We start from the raw sequence: 22,165 nt of genomic DNA on the forward strand, positions 1-22,165 counted from the left end.
ATATTTATTTGCTTTAGAATATAATCAAATAAAGTGGCGCGATGTGATGAGGACGCCGCCGAAGGCGAGAATCTAAGTAGCGTTCCTTTAATGCAAGCAAAAACTCATAATAAAATTTTAGTGAAAATGTTTAATAAAGAAATAAATATATAATACAAAAAACTAAATATTTTTAAATGAAAAAATCATTGCAAAAAAAATAAAAATTTAAGTGAAAATATTTAATTAAAAAATAACGAATAATAGAAAAAAATTAAATAATTTTAAATAAAAAAATTCAAAAAAAAAATTACATTTGATAAAATTGAAAAAAATTTAAAAAAATTAAAAAAAATAAAAATTTAAGTGAAAATATTTATTAAAAATACTAAAAGAAAATATTAATTTTAAACTAAAAAATAAAAAAATTAGTAAAAATATTTAATTAAAAAGCAAATAAATAACAAAAACTTAAATAATTTTAAATTAAAAAAAATTAAGAAAAATAATAAACCTTAAAAGTACCAAAAAATTTAATTATAATCATTAAAATTTTTAAATTAATTAAACTGAAAATAATTATTGTTTTAAAACATAATCAAATAAAGTGGAGCGATGTGTTGGGGATGTCGCCGAGCGAGAATTTGAGTATAATTTAATGCAAAAAAATTGATATAAAAATTTTATAAAAAAAAGCAAAATTAAAACACATTAAGGAGAACAAAATTTAAAATTGCACAAAAATAATTAATAAAATTAAGTGAAATTAAAATGCATGAAGTAGAAAAAAATTTAAAATTGCAACCAAAATGAATTAAAACAAGCACACTTGTGAAATTCAAAAAAAGGAAAATTTATAAAAAAAAGAAACAAAATAAACAAAATAAATTAAAATAACGATAAAATAAATTAAAATAACGATAAAATTAATATGAGAAAAAGTTCATTAGTGCTTACAACAGATATACTTAGTACATTACATGAAATATCATTTATATAGAAAAGAAGTAGAAAATAAGCACGGTTATTTAAAATTGCAAAAAAAAAACATTAAATTAAGTGAAATTTAAAATTAAAACATAAAAAAAAATTATTTAAAACAAATTAAATTAATTTAATTTAAAAAAATTAAATAAAAATAATTTTAATTTAAAAAATAATAACTACAAAAATTAAAAAAATATAATTAATATAATATAATATAAAAGCAAAAAAATTTAAATAAAAAAAAATAAAATAAAATGTTTTACTTCAAACAATCTATAAAATAAAATATTTTTAACACAATTTTTAAAAAAGAAATTTAAATAAATCATAAAATAACCATTAAAGGCTTATTTAAATTTAAATTATTGATTGGCAGCAGAAGCACTTTTTCTGCGTGTTTTGCAAAAATTCCATCATAAAATCAAATCAGATAATACAATTTCTATGGGAATAAAAACCATGTAAATATAATTGCCTCTAATTATCGAACAAAGCGTTTGTGCCGGTAATCAAATCAATTGTGGCAACAGCCAAGCAGCAGCAGTGGTTGCGCACAATAATAGCAAAAGCAAATTGAGTTTGGTAGAAAAAAAAACAAGAAAAAAACTATCGACAACATCTGTCACATTTGAATGCAAAGGAAAAAATCTCACTGAACAAGTAGAATTTATATAACTGTATATGTATGAACATATAAAATGAAAAAGATTAATTAAAAGGATATATTAACTATATGATTTGGAAATAAAAGTAGGAAACTAAAAAAAAAATAATTATAAATAAATAATATTTTTTATTTTTACAAGATTTTTTTTCGTTTTAATTTTAAGTTGAATGTATACAATTTTTTAGAACTTTACAATAATTATATATTTATTTATTTTTAATATTTTAAATATTTTTTTGCATGTTAAAACGGTTTAAACTGATTATTTTTAAAAATCACTTAAAAAATTAAAAAAAGTCTTTATTTCTTTATTTTTATTTTCTTATTTTTTTTTTATTTTTTTAATTTTTTTTATTTTATTTTTTAATTTTTATTTTTAATTTTTAAACTTTTTTAACCTTTTTTTTAATTTTTTTTAATTTTTTTTTTTTTTTTTTATTTTTTTATTTTTTTTAATTTTTTTTTAAATTTTTTTATTTTTTTAATTTTTTTATACGTGTGCTCTTCCGATCTAATTTTTTTATTTTATTTTTTTATTAATTTTCATTTCAACGGCAAAAACATTAGCCAAATTAAGCCAAAAAATTATCAAAAATTCCAAACAAAAAACAACAGTTTTAAAACGACGTGGAAAACTATGTATGTACATATGTACATATATAAAAGTTTGTGTTAAAAAAAATAATTTACCATTTTCTTAAATATAAAAAGGACCCAAAACCTAAATTGAATTAAAAAAAAATATTTAAATTTAGAGTTTATTAACGTTTACCTTTTACTTCTACATTTAAAAAATATTTTTTTTAATATTTTTATTTTTTTTAACAATAACTCTTTAATTTTGTTTTTTTTTACTTTTAGTTCATTTTCTTTTTTTTATTATTACTTTATTTTTATTTTTAAATTATTTTTGAATTTGTTTTTAAATCGTTATTATTTTCTTTTAATTTGTTTTTAAATTTTTTTATTATATTTTTTAATTTTTTTACCTTCGCTTTTGAACGATTCTTTATTTTAATTATTTTTTTAGTTTCTATTTCAAAATTGATTTTAATTTTTTTATTTTTATTTTATTTTATTTTTTTTATTTTATTTTATTTTTTTATATTATTTTATTTTATTTTTTTATTTTATTTTTTTATTTTATTTTTTTATTTTATTATTTTATTTTATTTATTTTTTTATTTTATTCTAATTTTAATATAATTTTATTTTTCTTTATTTTTATTTACTAGCATTTTATTAATTTTTTTTTTGAAATTTCGCTATTTTTTAATATTATTTTTGCGCATAAAATATTTTAGAAAGTAAAAAATTATAAGAAATTACCAAAATTTATTTAGAGGAATATATGCAGTGTTTTTGCTTTTTCAATAATATGTTTTCGAAGACGTGACAACTCTTGAAAATAGTTTTTATATATAAAAAGACTACGTTGACTCGATTCAAATACTTTGCAAAAACCACTCCAGTAACCTATTTTTAATCTCACACACAAGCGACGACTTGCTTTCGCGCTTCGAGACTAAGGGCGTCTCATATGCGCGACGTTAATTTTTTATGCTGCATGCCCTTAATATGTTCCAGCAGCATAAGTGCTTCGCTTGCAGCTGTGAAAATCAATAACGGTTTTTTATACTTTATTGTAAATATACATGGATCTGAAGCAACACCTGCCTATCCGTGCGCGATGTGCAAATTACAACGCAGGCACATGTTAATTGAATAAAACCGCGCTGGAAAGGAGGCCTACTGCATTGTCTGCCGCTGCTTGCGCTTTAATAATGCAATTTTATTTTCTTTTTTCTCATAATTATTTTTCACTTTTTAATGCGCGTTTTCTGTATTCTGGTGTCTTCTTTTTATTTGCAAACCACTCCAAGCATATTGAGTTACACTGATTTGATATTGGCAGCAGCGCAGAAAAAATCAGATTTTCCATGAAACGGGCAGACACACACATATACAAGTAGAATTGGCAGGATATAGTCTATATAGGAAAATATGCATAAATACACACACACGTCCACACACACTTTTACATTACTCACATGTCTACCGCTATGCTGTGCTGGCATTATGACGCATACGCGCCTTTAATTACATTGTTTGTTACGCGACTACCTAAGAGACGGGTGCATGTGTTTGTAGGTGAGTGCGCGTTCGATACGCTCAACACTAATTGTACACTCATACGCCCCGGCGGCAAGAATATTGCACCGCATTGCTATATCAAATTATTGAAAGTAATTCAATATGCTGCTATTGGCCGTTGAAAGCATAGCGAAATAGGTAATGACAACAATAACAATAAACACAATAAGAATACGCATCGTAATAGAATAAGAGCTAAATGCAAAACGGAAAGAATAATAACAATAAAAACGAAACCCCAAAAATTAAAAAAAAGAACATGAAACGAAATAGAAAAGGAAAATAAAAATAAAAAGAAAACGAGAACGAGAACGAGAACGAGAACAGAAAATATTGAACTTCGTACCAAGTTAGTTCATACAAAAGTGGTCTTGGAGTATAGAAAACATCCAATTAGCATTTATAGTGGTATTATATGGAAATAGACGTGGTCATATACCGATTTTTAAAGAATTTTCAAAAACTTTCTTCTTAAAACTTGTTTTCCAAGAAGATCTTCTCACTGAAATGATTAGGATATGAGAGAAATATCATTAGCTTTTATATAGTGATACAATGTAGTCATCACACAGGAAATAGGCGTGGTCATATGCCGATTTTTCACCATTGTCCCAAGTCTTTAATCTTAAAACAGGATTTCTAAATGCATCTTCTAACTATAAATGATTATAATATGAGAGAAATACCGCTAAGAATTATATAACGGTATGGGGAAATTATTATACAAGAAGTAGGTGTGGTCATATACCGATTTGTCACGACTTTTCAAAAACTCTAAAACACGATTTTTAAGTGGATTTTCTGACTAGAAATGTTAAGCATATGCAAAAAAAATCACATTAGCATTTATTTTGGGTATTCATTATATGTATATGTACTCTTCATATCGAAAGTAGGCGTGGTTAATTACAATATTTTCGGCCATCTTGCAAAACATTAATCTCGAAACATGATTTCCAAGAGAATCTTCGTACTAAAGATGATTAGCATAAGACATAAATACCGTTAGTATCATATAACGATATCGCTATATAGAAGGTGGGCGTGGTTATGAACCGATTTTCCACTATTTTTCAAATATCTTATTCCTAAAACATTTTTCCAAGAGGATCTTCAAGATTTGTTTGAAAAAAATCCCATTAAAAATTATAGAACAATCTCATATATTGCGTATGTCATGCATTATATGAGAATTAGGCGTGGTTAAGTGCCGATTTCGTACATTTTTTAAATACTCTATTCTTGAAACAAGATTATCAATAAATCATTATTCTATGATTAAAATGCCGTTGCCTGTTTTAAACGGTATCAAATTAGCATTATACTGGAAGTTGGCGTTGTTATATACCGATTTTCAAATATTTTATTCTTAGAATTGGAGATATAACACTTCTAATGTTTAGTGGATGCGACGTAGAGTATGGGAGCAAACCGTTAAAGATGCTAACAAGGGTTAAAAAATAGATAACGGTATAGGAGGTGTAATTTTTTTAAGAGAAAATCAATATTTTCCGCTCTTCCAAACAAGAAGAAACCAATTTATCGAAGAAGAACCTATCGAGCGAGCTTGTAGCAAATGTCGAAAGTTATAAAACCAAAAACAAAAACAAAAAAAACAAAAACAAAAAAAAACAAAAACAAAAAAAAAACAAAAACAAAAAAAACAAAAATAAAAACAAAAAACCAAAAAAAAAAACAAAGCTCAAAACTAACCAGAAGTATTTTCTTCTAATGGCCAAACATCAACAAATATCTCAAGAAGAAGAAACTCAACTTACTATTACAAACTTAACTCAGTATACGTCAGCTGCAGCAGTACAAATCATATTATACTAGATATATGGTATGTATGTATGTATAGAGTATATATGTATATATATAGTATACATACATAGTATGTAAATACTACAGCATATTACACTTGTTCCAGCGCTAAAGCCTAAATAAACGCAGCGCTCTTTGCGAACTAACGACGTAATCAATTAAACACACTTACGTCACTAAGTATGCCATAGTAAGTGCAAATACGCCTGTGTATGTATGTAAGTACATACTATATCAACATGAGTAAGTGCAGCTGAGAAGCTACTCGCACTACTTGCCCGACATATACGCGATTATTTACTTTCTAATTGAAGCTGCTAACTAATGCGAAACTGAAAACCAAATAAAACACTTATTGAAAGCGACGCTAAGTGATGCGGAGTGAGGTGGAGGGGTGATAGTAAAGAAAACTAGTAAAATTGAGAAAAAATGTGATAAGGACATATAAAATTCAAGTTGAAAATTAATAATAGTAATAGAAGTATGAAAACAATAAAATGAGAAAAGTCAACACAAAAAAAATATTGGAGATAAAATTGCATTATAATGTAAAAAAAAATCCAAGAACAAAAAAGTAAAGAAAAAAAAACCAACAAAAAAGTAAATAAAAAAAATCCAACAAAAAATCCAATAAAAAATAGAAACAGAAAAAATATAAAAAAAATGGTGAAAAAAAATATTAAAAAATGTAAAAAGTATGAAAAAAAAATTATTTAAAATGCAGAAAAAATAATTAAAAAATAAAAGTGTTGCAATAAAAAATAATATAAAAAATAATATATATTAAAACACAAACAAATATTAAAACGAATTTAAAAATTAATCTTTTATTTTTAATCAAAAAAAAAATAAAAAAAAAAACTTATAAAATGAAAACAGAAAATATTAAGAAAAATTTACAAATGGAAAAAATTTAAAAAAATTAAAAAACTCTTTAAAAAATTACAAATATAAAAAAAGTAAAGAATTATTTAAAATACATAAAAAAATACTAAAAATTGTTTAAATGCAAAAAAACAAATAAAAAAAACTGATAATAAAAAAAACTAAAAACTAACAATAAAAAAAAACTGATAATAAAAAAAATAAAAAAATAAAAAAAACTGATAATAAAATAAAATGTAATTATAAAAAAATTAATAATAAAAAAAAAAATATAATTATAAAAAAATTATTAAAATTTAAATAAAAAATATTAAAATATTATTAAAAAAATTCTTACACATCGCATCATTCAATGGATTTTTTGAGAGAACACTTTGGTGAGCAGATAATTTTACGTTTTGGGTCGGTGGATTGGCTACCAAGATTGTGATATATCACATCGGTAGACTTTTTTCTGTGTGGATATGTAAAATCTAAAATCTATGTGGACAATCTCGCTTCGATTCAAACCTTGGAGCAAAACATCACGCGTGTCATTCGCCAGTCACCACTCGAAATACTCGAGAGTCATTGAAAATTGGACTCAACTGATGGACCATCTGGGACGTAGCCGCAGGCAACATTTGAAGGATGCCAAATGCCAAAAAATGTTCTCTCGAATGTTAATAAACATTCCCCATTAAATTTGAAGTTTCTGTGTTTTTTCTTTCCTCGAAATAGATCGCTTTTATAACAACAAAAAAGCCAAACTTTTGCCAAACGATCAAGTTGTCAGTTGCCATATTGCAACACTAGATTTGCCAAATCCCGAAATATAAGAGGCAACCTACGTGCACGATTCGAATGCGCCATGTACGGCGTATTGAACTAACCAAACAAAACAGCGAAATAATAAAAAAGTAAATAAGCACAAAAGCAAAAAAAGTAAGCAAACAATTGGTGCGGTTGGTTGGGTAGGAAGAGCAAATAATCACTTATTAGTAGACTTTAACCATTTCTCATGCTACGAAAACCAATTCAAACGCCTAACTACTACAACTCGATTACACATTTGATGCTTACTTTGTTTACAAAACAATTTTTTGTTAGCGAATTGCGGCGAAAATTCTACGAGCAAGCTATTAGTATTGAGTTTTTATTATTATTTTTTGTTTTTTATTATTTTCTTTGTCTTTTTTGGCGCTAAGCACTGTGAAAAGGTTAATTGGGCGACTTTGAGTGCTGGCAGACTACAGCTGGCGTGCCGAAAAGCCAATGAACCACACCAGCGTCTCACCAAACAATTTGCAGCGTCTCATTACTATCGACTTATTGGTTTGCTTAACGCATTCTCATATTTGGCTGCAATAATAATTATGCGTTTTTGTTTTTAGTTCACTCAAACTCATTTATTTAGGTAGTAGTAAGCAAAAAAGTGAGGCCAATGAGTTGTTGCGTTGAGTTGTAAGACATATTTGCCGTGGCGTATGATGAACCAAGTGAAGTAGGAAGTTATTAAGGAGCAATAATAAATGATTTTGGGAGGCGGTATTTCACCATGTTTTGTTATGACTTGGGCAGCCGTTTTACAGCAAATTTTAGTAAATAATTTTTAGGAAGCAACAAGTGTGGCGTAAAGTAAGAGGTTACCGATTTCATACGGGTCACTCACTAGCTTACTGTCGTACTATTTTAGTAAAAAATAAATAATAAATAAAATAAATATATAAAAAATAAAAAAACGAATGTTAATAATAAATATTTATCTTTTACCGGTATATGCGACCCGTCCGGCCAATATGTGAGTTATCTTAATAAAATTGAGAGAGCGTGTTTTTCTAATAACGCTGCATCTTTGTGCTGAGGATGAGCCCTAGACCTGATTTAACTAACTAGTCTTATGTACCTGGAAGCATTAAACGGCTTTAATCCTCAAGTTGCAAGAGTATGAAATGTTCGGTTATACCTGCAATTAGCCCTTCCTAACTTATTTTTTTTTATTTATTGTATATGGTTTTTTCAATTAATTATTTTTTAATAATTTGTTGATACCTTTTTTTGTTGTATTATTTTATTTTTAATTTTTTCATATTAATTTATTTTTTTTTTTAATAATTTTTAAATTTTTTTATATAAATTTATATTTTTACTATTTTTTTATTTTTTATACTATTTCATTATTTTAATATTTTTTTTTTATTTTGTATACTATTTTATTTTTTTTAAATTTATTTTATATGTATATTTACATATATTACACAATAATATTATTTTTTTTAAATATTTTTTAACTAATTTATTTAGATAAGCACGCTTTTTTTAAAATATTAAAATTTTTCAAATGTTAAATTTTAAATTTTTTTTTTAATTTCAAATTAAGTTTTAATATTTTCTTCATTTATGTATTTGAAAATAAGCTGTCGACTTCAGAAAAATATTATATTATTTTCGTTTTTAAAATGTTATATTTTTTCAATTATTGTAAATTGTCGTTGAAAAACAAATATAATTTTTTGTTTACTTTTTAATAATATTAATTAATTAACAAGATAATAATTAAAAAAATTAAAACTTCATCATTTTCCATTTAAAAGTAGTTTTTAGTTTTATTTAACTTGTTATAGTAAAAAAAAATATTTTATACGATGTTTTTTTAAATTATTTTATTTTTTTGTTAATTTACTTCTTAATTTTTTTCGATAGTCTTAATTTTTTAAATTTTTGTATTTTTTGTTCTATTTTTTTGTTTACTTTTTTTATTTTTATTTTTTTATTTATTCAAATTAATGACTTTTTATTGTTTTAGTTTTATATTTAAATTATTTTTTTTTTATTATTTAAATAATTTTTTTTAATTTTTTAAATTAAGTTTTTTAATTTTAGTTAATTAAAAATAATTAATACATAAATATACAGCTATGGACATATAAATGGCACATTCATTTAAGTATACTTTCATATGCTAAAGTATCTTTAATATTCTTTCAAACAACCAAGTTTTTGCGGATTTCTGAAAGTTTATTCCTTACATCTAAAATATAGCACAAACTCAATTTCGAATTCATTAATAACACAACAAAAATTATGAAAAGGTAGAAAAAGTGGTGAAATTAGATGGACGCATAAATGGCACAATCTGCAAAAGAGGGTAAAAGTCGAGTTAAAAACGTGTTTTTATCTGGTTCTTTTGTGTACAAACAATTTAGTAGCTAATATTTTGTGCTATAGCCTTTGTTTTTAATGACTGCTTCACACCTGCGACTCATACTCTCAACCAGTTTTTCACACTTGGTCTTAGGTGTGGCATGCCAAGCTTCTTGAACGGCAGCCCAAAGATCGTCCAGATTTTTATAATTTTTCTTCGCGACTCTAATCTTGACTTCATTCCATAAGTTTTCAATGGGATTTAAGTCGGGGCTCTGCGCTGGCCAATCTAAAACATCGATTTTCTCCGCACTAATCCAATTTTTAACTAGTTTGAAGGAGTGTTTGGGGTCATTGTCTTGCATAAATTTCCATTTAATTGGCATGTTATCGAAGGCATATGGTTCCATATGATGTCTCAAAATGTCTAAGTATTGAAACTTATCCATCTTGCCGTTTATCCGTACGAGTGGGCCTATGCCATGCCAGGAAAATACACCCCAAACCATAATGTTTCCGCCCCCGTGTTTGATTGTCTTCTGTGTGAACCTTGGATTAAATTCTTGGCTTTTAGGACGATGAACAAAAACTCTTCCATCTGGCCCTATCCTGTTGATCTTCGTTTCGTCACTCCACAATATGTTTTTCCAAAAATTGATTGCTTTTTCTTGATGGGCTCTGGCGAAGGCCAATCGTTTAGAAATGTTTTTTTTTTGACAGGAGTGGCTTCTTCCTAGAAATGCGCCCAAACAAGTTTGTTTCATTCAGTCGTCTCCTGACAAGCCTACAGAATATTTCTGTATCCAATGATTGGTTGATATCGGCTGCTATCTGTCGTGCTGACTTGAATGGGTCATTTTTGGACATTCTTACAATAGCAGCATCCGTACGCGCATCTGTTTTTCGAGGCCTTGGTTTTCGAATTTGTGATTTTATCAATAAATCAGGGTTCTTCACACATGAATTAATTGCATTGTATACTTTTTTCCGAGAAATATTTAAATTTTTAGCAATTTCGGCCACTTTCTGTCCTCCTTCATGCATTTTCCATATGATTCGTCTTTCTTCTATTGTGGTATGCTTTCCTGATCCCATTTTCTATAAATTATTTACTCAAAATACTTCTGATAAAAAACTATCCAACTATGGTAAATATCATGCGCTTCTATCGAAGTTTACGCGGGAACTGTGTATGCAAATTAGTTTGTGCCATTTACGTGTCCATTCAATATTAGTGTTGTTTACACAAAATTGATAACGGTAAATAATTAGCAAAACATAACGGAATATTTCGCCGCTGCAGATATGAGAGCTATTACGGGACAAAGTTGGATGCAAAAAATTTGACATTTCGAGCAATTTTTAATGGACAATTTTTAACATTTAGTTGAAATATAATTTTGTGCCATTTATATGTCCATAGCTGTATATACATAAATATATATACATAAATATATATTTCTTAAAATCTTTTTGAATTATATTTAAATGACTTTTTAATGAATATTTATTTCAAGAATTTTCATGAAATTACACATTTAATGAAAAAACTACTTTCAATCCGATAGTAAATGATATTTTGCGAAACACAAAAAACAGAAATGAAATTAATTCAACACTGACACAATTGCATAAATTTTCGCAAATGCCAGGGCAAGAGTGAGATAACAGTGGTACGAAAACAAAACACCATCAAAAGCGACCTTCTTTTGTCAATCAACAGTTGACTTTTCAGTAATTATTTTTTTATCTGCCATGAGTTGGGCGGCCCGCATGGTGTCCGCGAAAAATTTGACGATAAAATGTTTACAACTATTTTCCTCATTTGCATATAATTTGCAGGGCTACACTTGCGCATCGAGACTATAGGAAAAGTAGGCACGAAAGAAGAGAAGGGGAGAATATAAAGACGAATTGAAAAAAAAAAAAAAATCGAAACGTACGTACATACATATATTTATACGTACGTACATATATTTATGTAAATATTTTAAATAATGAATTTTATTTATATTATATTTTTACTTACATTTTCGAATGACTGGATGCCATCAAATATTCATAACTAATATTAATTCTGCTTGAAATTTCCACATTAAATATTTATGACGTAAATTGTGTTTTTTGTTTTTGTAAATTTAACTCATGAAAATTGTTGTGCAAACAATGCCAAACCGGTCAATTTCACTTTACTTGTATGTATGTGTTTTAAAGGAGCGTTCAATAATGAACTGTAAACGAAGAGTAAAACAGTGAGAGAAAAACGGCAGCACTTGGCTGTATTCTATATTAAGTAAAGAAATATTTAAATTTATTTTATTTTTTTTCAGTCTTTTTATTACATTTAATTTTGATTTATTTTGAGTACTTCGATTTTTTTAAATTGTTTTTAATTTTATTGTTCTTTTTTAGTTTAATTTAATTTTTTTGATTTTTTTTTAATTTTGTTTTTAATTTTTTTTTTAATTTTTTATTTTTTTAATTTTTTATTTTATTTTTAATTTAAATTTATTTTCCTTTTTAATTTCTTTTTTTGATTAATTATTTTTAATTTTTTTTAATCACTTCTTAATTAATTTTAACGTAATTAATTTTTTTTATTTTTTTTATTTGTTTAAATTTTTTTATATTTCTTATTTATTTTTAATTTTATCTATTCTTTATTTAATTTAATTTTTAAATTTTTTTAATTAAATCTTTTTTAACTTCGTTATCAATTATTTTTAAGTTACTTTTAATTTTTAATTATTTTTACTTCTGTATTATCCAAATTATATTTATTTCCAATTATAAGACACAAATACTGTTTCATTATTAGCACTCAAAAGTATGCCACACTTTTTTTATTTATTCAATTTATTATTTTTTTGTAACTATATAAAATTTCCTCAAATCATAAGCGCGCCTTAATATAGGCAAGACTTTTATAATATTTTCTATTATATTTACATGCAGGTCTACATTATTAAAAAAAACCTCAAAACGCCTAAAACGCGACTAAAGTTTTATCAAAGTACTGCTATATCTTTTTCAAGTTATCAATGACAAGGGATTTATTAAGAGAGAACGCGTTTGAAAACAGTCACCACTGAGCTGATGTATTCAATGACGATACAATTTTCTGAAGTGACGCAGAGCTTAACCTTGCTCATCCACGACACAATTAAGTTAATAGCCATAAAAATTTGCAGCGCGCATAAAAGACTTTATCCTTTGCGAACGATTGACATCAGAAAAGGCGAATAAGCAAACATACACATAAAAAAGGCAACGAAAATAAAGCAAGCTTTCCGGCGACCAATGGCGCTAATGACGTTAATGTGCGCCAAGTTGTTGGTCATTAAGTATCGATACACATATATACGTGCATATGTACACATACGTACGTGCAAAAAATGATAAAAAAAAAGCTTGCATTGCGAGTACATTAAAAGTTAATTGAAGTAATATAATAGTAAATATGAGGCATACTTTCAGGCGCTTTTGGGTTATAAGCTATGGGGAATAAGTAAAAATCAACGTAAACATAAATATCTCAAACCTACTTTAGCGGCAATTTAAAACGGATAGCGTACTAAACAATATTATAATGGATTAGCCTAAATGTAGGCAACTAAATTGTCTCATTTCGACGATATGAAGTTTTAAAATGTTAATACGCGTTATTTACTGCGTAAAATTAAATTTTTAAAGCTAAAGTTAAGCAGACATTTACATGGCATATCTTTCAACGCCTAAAAGTATGAAAATATTGTATTTTTAATTTGGCAACATATTTTTGTCAACTCATTAAAATAACTTTAATCAACTTTATGATTATACATATATTATAGTATTTTGAACTTTTGAAAACCCTAAATGTAAGCAACAATATTTTAAAAAAAATTTTAAATTACTATAACAAACGAATTGAAATTTGAAAAATATTCAAATGACTATAATAAACTAGATGAGTAATTAGCTATAGTTTTATATAATAATCCCAAAATCTTATTCAAATAAAAAGAGTTCCTGAATATATGCTACATTTTTTATAATTAACATACATAGCTAGTTAGGAAAATTAATAATTTTTTATGAACGGTGAAGTAGATGAGATGATGCTATTCGCAAGCTATCTAGCCGCAACTGCCTAATATGCGCTGAAAAGTATGCAAAATATACTTTTAGATAATCAAAATCTTTTACTTTTAAAAATTGACCACACTTTCTATAAAGTATATTTGGTCATATAAATTAAGCCTCATCAAGAGTACAGTGCTGACAATTTCAAAAATAGCACCTAAAAATATGCAACAGTCACAATTTTTTTTTTTAACTAATTAGCTTAAGAAAATTTTTTTTTCGTGAATGGAAGCTCATTTTTTTCAATTATTACGTGCGCCAAAAACTATGCTAGAAATAATTGTAGCGCCTACAAATATGCAACAACCACAATATGTTCTATTTTAGATTAATTGCCTAAAGAAATTATTTTCTGGAATGAAAACTGCTGCGGAAAGAATGATATTGTGACTCGCGCCCAAAACTATGCTACAACTATATTCAATAACTAATTAAAATTTAAATCTGTAATACGTTTTCAAGAAAAAAGTAATAATCTAAAGAAAAAAACTATTTTCTTGAATGAATACTGTTGCGGAAAGAATGATATTATGACTCGCGCCAAAAACTATGCTACAACTATATTCAAAAAATAATTAAAAATTAAACCCGAAATAATTTTTATGGAAAATTTTAATATGAAATTCACTTTAGTGCGGATTTAATCAATGGATTAGGCAACTTCCAGGCATTTTTTTGGCACACACGTGTGTGAATCTACATGGCGCCTAAATGTGTACAAACTTCAAAAGAATCAAAACAGCAGCAGCAATTTAATTAAAGGACATTTGATCTTCAAAACAAGCTGGAATGAATTTCAGGAATAGCATTTGCTGGATAATCATATTAAAAAGCAGAATTGAATGAAGGAAAAACATGATTTTTGCTTAGCTAATCACATTAGGGTGGATTAAATGAGGTTAGTTGGCAATTCAAATGCTAAATATATAAGGTGTTCGCTTTAAAATATATGAATATTTACAATTAAGATTAAAATTAACAAACGTAAACTCAAAACCAAGCATTTTTAACCTCAAAATAAAACTCAGTTGCATGAGAGGGACTAAAAATACTGTTAAGCTTTGAGCCCCCAGCCATACTTGTTTAAAAATATCACGCTGAAAACTGTATATATATTTTTAGCAACACGACGCAAATTTCACTAAAGACAAGGACACAGATGAGTCTATAAGAAATTTTATGGACATTAAAAGGCACAAAGACAATAATTGCTATAAAATGTTGCCTACAATTTAGCGCAAATGCGCATAAGTTAAGTGATACTCAAGGAAAAACGCGCCACATACACACATACACGCGCTTTGTATCGACCAACAGCCGCAAAATAAAGCCTTGCACCAAACCCCGCTGAACAACAGGCGTTCACAAACTTTTTTCGCTTTGTTTGCTTTTGTTAAAACTTGTGTTCGTGCTTTTCGTCTTCAACCCTTACACATGTGCTGCTATTTAGACACAATAAATGGCTGCCCACAACAGCACAAAGTGGGGCGCGCTCATTTTGTGGGCTGTATGTGTTTCTATTTAAATGTGTTACAACGTTGTATGTTGGCTATTCTAACCTACATATTTTGCGCCGGTATACCGAATCACCCAAAAACAATAAAGAAGAGTTAGAGCATGTTCAACAATCAACAACAGGTCTATACAAGTGTAGATAAGAGTAGAAGTAGTGAAAAATAAAAATATAAAAAACATGTTGCATATTTTTAGGTGTAGTGCATTGCTCTCATTTAGGTGTGCTGAGCAAACTGGGTATGGAATGCATATTTGTATTTATTTTTCTTTCATATTTCAATTTTATATGATATTTTGAACGTACTTTGCTTATTTTGGCGTTTATGGAAGTGCAATCATGAATGAAAATATTGAATTTTTCTGTTTTTAAAAGCTTAAAACTCGAATCGAGTTTAAAAAAAATAACTACAGCTACATGACTTTTAGAATTTTTCAGATTTTTGCCAATTTTTACCAATTTTTGTTCACCAAAGAACATTTTGCTTTTTATAGAGGAAGTTTTGAATAAGCAGTGCTGGAAATCAAACGCTTAGACCACATACAGGCGGCAAAAAAGCAAATACTATTTATATTTACGGTTTGTGAGCAAAAAATTTGCTCTACATTTGAGTATACATATTTATTATGACATTAATTGATACGAGTTCACAAAAAACGCAAAAATTGCAGTTGACATAGCTTTGGTGTGCAACCTACAGTCTACTTTTAGGCTGTTATCAGATAATGGCCATTTTTACAAGAAAAAAACTATAAACGTGGTTGAACAAGGTATAGCGCGTTATTAGAACATAGCATCCAAACGCACAAGCCTAGTCTGCCTAAAGTTGGCCTACTTTTACGGGCGCATTATTAAATATCAAACGTCCTCAGTACGTCAAAACAACTGTTAATGTCATGCTTTTCAGCTCAAAAAAATATTGCTTTTAATAAGTGAACAACCTTTTGCTTGATTTTGTTAAAAGATACATATTATAAAAACCTACTTTTAGGCGCACGCCAACAAAAATCGCAATATAGTCTACTTTTAGGCGTTAGACTCACTAATCATAATTATCTTTAGAGTTTTGTCGTAAAATTTTTCTGTAACAATGCGTAACGGTAAATAAATACTTTAAAGTTATTCTTATTAAGAATTCAGAAAAAAATTATATATTTTTAATATTTTTATATATGTATATATTTTTCCGTCAACTTAAATTTTTAAGTAACTTTATATTTTCGCAATACTTTCATAAAGTATTTTATTAATTTTTAAATTTTTGGCTAATATTTATATTGGAAAATTAAAAATATTTTTGATTAAAATAATTTTTAATGAAAAAATGCAGCGGTATTGCAGATAAAATGTTTAATTTATAATTTTTTTTAGTATTTTTTAATTTTGAATTTATTTGTTTTATTTATATATTTTATAATATTCGCAATTTTTTTAATTTTTTTTCATTTTAACAAAAATTTTACTTTTTCTTCGAGACATTAATTTTATATTTATTTTTAAAAGTTTATAATCATTTTTTTATTAAGACTTTCTTATTTATTTATATATTTTGTAATCTTCGCAATTTTTTTTTTAATAAAAATTTTATTTTTTCTTCGAGATATTAAGAACTCTTAATACAAATATTTAATTTTTACAAATTTTATTTTTTTTTTATTAAAACTTTTTTATTTATTTATTTATATATTTATTTATTTATATATTACATAATATTCGCAAATATTTTCATATTTTTTATTTTTTTTTAATATTTTATTTTATTAAAATTATTTTATTTAGAAAAAAATTGCGAATTTATTTAATTTTATACTTAATCTCCATGATTTTTTGTTTCGTTGTTTATTTTTTATTTAAATATACATATGAATATACATTTTCGTATTCACATTTTGCACCTCACCAAATACGCTACCTGTATTCGCACGTAATGGAGTTTCAATTGCTTTAGCCTACTTACGGGCGCATATACTATCACTTAGATATTCTGCAGTTTTTAGAGTTGCAATCGATTTTTGTCAAAACATGTTGCACACAGTATATATAATTTTCATATAATTTTGCTTTTTATATTTTTACGAACAAACAACTTAAATATTTTTTTTATTTTTTTTTGTTTTTACTTTCGGTAAAATGCATTTGCCAATGCAGGCTTCACACTGCGCTCAAACACCGTCGCACGCACATACACAGCTACATATATGCATGTATGCATGTGTGCTAGTAAGTATATTTTATGTATGCACTGCACTTTTATTAGAGTATTTTCTACTTTTCAATTGTCTTGTATTAACCATACTTATATTTTGTATGCAAAAATGCATTTCCTGCACTTGCACAGCACAGCACATATGTTTTTTGTTTTACTACTTTCGTACATATGTATGTGTGTATTTAGAGTTGTACATATTTTCACTTTTTTTCCTAATCGTTATTGAGCGTTTTTGTGCGTTGCGGTTTGCGCCTTCTAAATCGCTTTGTTAACCGTGCAATACCGTTGTTGAAATCGAACTGAAAGCCTGCGCGTCAGCAAAAGCTGTATCGACTATCGACTCGTCGCCAATATGAAACGACTCACCGCACACACACTCACGACCAACCAACTATGTTTGCATCGCCTGGCGCTAGCGCCGACAAAAGCGCCCAGCTTTGCAATCGGCTTTCTTAGTTAAACGTTGCAGCCCCGGCGCAACCCCGAAAAACGCATATCGTGTGTAAGCGAAACGCGACGAGCGCACGTGCTGAATGTGCTAAAGTTTGGAGAGTGTGCTGAGCGCAACATGAGCGCCAACGAGCGGCAGTTAAAGTGCCAGCGTGAAAAACTTCCGGTAGCGAGAACTACTCAGTAAGAAAAAATAGTATTTTTTTTCTTTCTACTCTCATTCGCTACAGCTGATTGTGCAAAGCGTATATGAAATATTCTATGAGAAAAGTGAAAGCAACACGGTTTTATGGGGAAATTGAGCGCTGGTGTAAATACTCGCGGCGGAGCTTTTAAGAGGTTTGTGAGAAAGAGAAATTGCAATGCAAAACCACAAAGAGTTATACTGTGAAAAATAGGTAACTCTGCGAAGTAAGAACCGATATTGTTTATTTGGTTTGCTAAAACGAACCAACTCAACAATGATTTTTAAATAATGTACACATAAACAGCTTTCAATAGTAAGTAAATACGCTCTGAAGATTAAAATTTAATTAATAATTAATTTAATTTAATTAATTTAAAATAATTTTAAATTTAATTAATTCCAATTTTAGTTTTTAATCTTTTTATTTACTCCTTCATTTTATTTTAATTTTCTTAATTAAATTCAAAATTTTAAGCAAATTTTTATTTTTTTATTTACTCTTTCGTTTTATTTTAATTTTTTTTTGTTAAATTTAAATTTGTAATCAAAATTAATTTTTTATTTAATTTAATTAGTTTTATTTTATTTTTTAATCAAATTTATTTTTTTTGTAAAATTTAATTTTTGCCTAAAATTTTTTGGTTAGATTTAATTTTTTAATTAAAATTAATATTTCAATCTGAATTAATTTTTATTTAATTTTTTTAATTAATATGATTTTTAATTAAATGCTGTTTATTTACATATTTAATTTTATAAATATTTTTTCAATTTATAAAATTTTTAATTTATTTATTTGTTTAATTTAGTTTTATTTCAATTTTTAATCAAATTTTATTTTTTTGTTAAATTAATTTTTTGACTAAAAATTAATTTTCTTTTTAGATTTATTTTTTTATTTAAATTAATTTTTCAATTTGAATTAATTTTTATTTCATAAGATTTTTTAAATAAATATTGTTTGTTTATACATATACATATATTTAATTTCTTAACTATTTTTTCAATTTATAAAATTTTTAATTTAATTTAATTTTATTTTTTATTCAAATTTATTTTGTTTTTTTTTTTAATTTAATGAGTATAATTTATTTTTTTCTTTAAGATTTCATTTTTAATATAAATTAATTCTTCAATTTAATTTAATTTTTAATTAATGCAATTTTTTATTTATATAAATATTTTTTCTTAACTTTTTTAATTTTATCTAATTTAAAATTTTTTACATTGAATTTTTAATTAAATTAATTTTTAACTTAATTAAAAATTAATTAATTAAATAATATTTTTTTTTATTTTTTTTTTACCTAATATGTTTTTGTAATTACACATGTTTTTTGAGCATTAATTCATTTAACATATTCTTTATTCAATTTTTTCTTGTTTCTTAGTTATTTTCATTTGTTATTTAATTTAATTTTTTAATTAAACTTAATCAATCTATCTAAATTCAAGTTTTAATTTTAATTATTTTTGTAAATTACATTACATTTCATTTTTTTATTTTTTTCAAAACATATTGAATTTTTTATTTAAATTATTTTTTTTAATTTAATTTAATTATTATCTAAAAAACTTGAAATTTTTTTTTAATTTTTTTAAGCAAAAATAATTTTTAAAATTAAATATTGTTTATTTATGTAGTTAATTCCGTTAACATATTTTTACTTATTTTGATTTGTTTTTTTTTAGTTTAACTTTTCTTTTAATTCTGATTTGGTATAATTAAATTTTTTAATTTAATTTAATGGTTTCTGTTAATTTAATATATTAGCTTAATTTTTTAGTTTATATATTTTTTCTATTTATTTTTTTTTTTTTTGGATTTATTTTTTTTATTTAATTTCACAAATTTCATTTAATTAATTTTTTAATCAGATAAAATTTTGTATAATTAAATTGTTAGTTTTTTAATCGTCCTAATGATTAGCTTTTAACATACTTTTTATTGAATTTTATTTTAATCTTTTGCATTCTGCTCCTAAAATGATACCCTATATCTTATTCCTTTTCACTCGCCTTGGTAGACACACATATAATCAGCTGGTCCCTTCGGTGCATTCAGCACATTTCAGCATCATTTGTCTAACTGACATTCGTGAAGCTTGCATACATACATATGTATGTATAAGTAAATCATAGATAAATGTACTATATCATAAAAGGAACGGGCGCTTTTTAGCAAACAAGGCATTCATAAATTTATATGATTATTATTATATTTCTTATTATTCATTTTTTTTAATTTTTGTGTTTTTAATTATTATTTTTAAGTTTTTAACTAATTAAACATATTTTTTACATTTTATATAATTAATTTTTTTTTAAATTCATATTTTTATACTTTTCAGTATTTAATTTTTTTTAATTGTTGTATTTTTTTATATCCATTTTTTTCTTAACTTTTGTTTTTCTTTTTATTTAAATTTTTTTTAAATGTATTCTTTAAATTTTTTTTTTATTAATTTTTTTTTTTAATTTTTTTAAGTTTTATTAATTTATTTAAATGTGTATTTTTAGAATATTGTTATATTAATTGTAATATGTTAATTTTTTTTTTTTAAATTTTTTAATTTTTTTAAATTTTTTTTAATTTATTTAAATGTGTATTTTTAGAATATTGTTATATTATTATTTTAAATTTTTTTAATTGTTATTTTAATTTTTATATTATGATTTTTAATTTTATATTAATTTTTTAATATTTATATTAATTTATCTAATTTTTTTACTCAATTTTTTTAAGTTTTTGGTTTTTTAATTTTTTATTTTAATTATTTTTATTTAGTTTGTATTTGTGTATTTTTTAGAATATTTTTAAATTATTTGCTGTTTTTAAGGTCCTCAAACTTTCGGATGGCACTCATTTTAACCGGGAAACGCTACATTTACCAATTTATTGCTGCCTCTCATTTTTTGTCTACATTTCCTTCTTGCTTTTTACTGCTCTCACGTTCTCTTCATATTTCTCTCATTTTTTCCTATACTTTGCGCTCTATCTGTTGCTCATTTGGCCTTATAGCCTATAAAAGCTTTTTTTGAACTAGAATGCTGATTTTTGTTTCTCTCTTGTTTAATTTGTATTTTTTACTCGATACTTTTCAGATTAGGCACTTGTTGTGCGTTAATTTGAATGTCTAACAAATTCGCGAGATTTATATTGCTGATTTATAGTATTTGCTTTCTGTTTTTGTTTGGGGAATTGAGCTTATAATACATTTTTATAATCTGATGTTGTATAAATTAGTTTTCTATGGAAAACACAAGGTAGTGAAAAAAACAAACAAGGGATTCGCACATAACACAGTATGATTGAGATATTTTCATTTCCGAAAAAATCTGCACAGTCCTAGAATATTGAAAAGAACACAAAATTTTAAATTCGTGTAGACAAAGACGTGATAAAAATCACTGAAGAGCTGTCAATTAGCAAATATGCATAAATTTTTGTATTTGCTTCTAAATTTAGTCTGCAAAAAAATTGAAGCTTTGCTACTTTACATTTTTGCGTGCGTTGCTTCTGTTGTTGGTGGCCAACTTGTTGCAGAGTTATAATACAATTGTTTGATAACTTTAACAACACATTTATAGGCAAATCGACTGTCTTTTAAGCATTTCAGTGGATAAACGCCCTAACATATGCAATGAATTTTAGTCAGAGCGTTTATAGAGGCTGTAGTATACACTATTTAAGTGGGATTGTCAGCGCAATTTTTTTAATTTTTATTATATTGTACTAAAAAATACTAAAAAAATTTTCAAAAATTTTAAAATATATAAGTATTTATAGATCGGAAGAGCACACGTCTAAAAAAAGTTATCAAAAAGAATAATTTGGAAAAAAAAAAGTATAATAATAATAAAAAAAAGAATTAAAACAAAAAATAAGAATTTAAATTACAATTAAAAATTAAGTAATCTATTTGATCTTATTAAAAAAATTATAATTTTAAATAAAAATAAATAATAAAACAAAAATATATAAGTTTCTAAAAAATTCTAAAAATATTTGTAATCAAATTTAATTTTTTATAAAATTTTTAATTTAATTTATTTCTTTAA

The 22,165-nt window shown here is 25.3% G+C and overlaps 1 protein-coding gene across 1 annotated transcript in view; it reads right to left on the reverse strand.

Annotated features, from left to right (window-relative positions):
• Positions 1–11,978, reverse strand: part of LOC120774114 (high affinity cGMP-specific 3',5'-cyclic phosphodiesterase 9A) — a 170,273-nt gene extending 158,295 nt beyond the window's left edge. Inside the window, exon 1 of the mRNA XM_040103476.1 lies at positions 11,649–11,978. The gene's annotated coding sequence lies outside the window, so the exon portion shown is untranslated. The remainder of the gene's footprint in view (positions 1–11,648) is intronic.
• Positions 11,979–22,165: the final 10,187 nt, after the last annotated feature.

This window comes from Bactrocera tryoni, chromosome 4 (assembly GCF_016617805.1).
Source record: "Bactrocera tryoni isolate S06 chromosome 4, CSIRO_BtryS06_freeze2, whole genome shotgun sequence".
Lineage (NCBI taxonomy): Eukaryota > Metazoa > Arthropoda > Insecta > Diptera > Tephritidae > Bactrocera > Bactrocera tryoni.